Source organism: Xenopus laevis, chromosome 3S (genome assembly GCF_017654675.1).
Source record: "Xenopus laevis strain J_2021 chromosome 3S, Xenopus_laevis_v10.1, whole genome shotgun sequence".
NCBI classification, from domain to species: Eukaryota; Metazoa; Chordata; class Amphibia; order Anura; family Pipidae; genus Xenopus; species Xenopus laevis.
This window is the reverse complement of record NC_054376.1, coordinates 61,550,715-61,551,321: the sequence shown is the minus strand read 5'-3', so window position 1 is coordinate 61,551,321 and position 607 is coordinate 61,550,715.

The following is a 607-nucleotide window of genomic DNA, read 5'->3' as shown; positions in this document are numbered from 1 at the left end:
CAGTCTGAACAAGTCCAAAATATTTTATTAGCACCTTTGTTAGCTGCATGTACACATATAGTCTTGGCTTCAAACACAGTGGTACACTTTGTCCTTTCACAAGGCACTTTGAATAATAATAATTTTAGGCACTTGTGAATCATGTAACTGACTAAGTAATGGGATTTTTGCTAGTCATTTATAAACCCTTTTTTTTTTTTTTTCAAAACCTTTAGGATCACCTTTATATACCATTCTTTTTGCATGTCCTGGTTACCCAGTATATAAGTCCAGGTCAGTTAAGCAGTATTATATCAATATATGTTTATGTGCCCAAGCTTCAGATTTTACTGTTTGAGTTTAAAACTAGATGAAGTTGAACTGTCAGCTCCTTTCTACCCTTTGAATACATTAAACTAGGAAGCAGATATCCATCTTTTAAATCTGGTTATTCTCACCATCTGACCAACTCTGGTACATGGGAGTATTTACTGATTTTATTATGACAATGTATGTGTAAGGGAGATTTTGCGGAAAACACCATTTGTTTGGAGTTATTATATATTGTACTAAAAATGACATAAAACCTTGCCAGTGTCTTTCTTTCCACTTCTGAAATGCAGAAGGA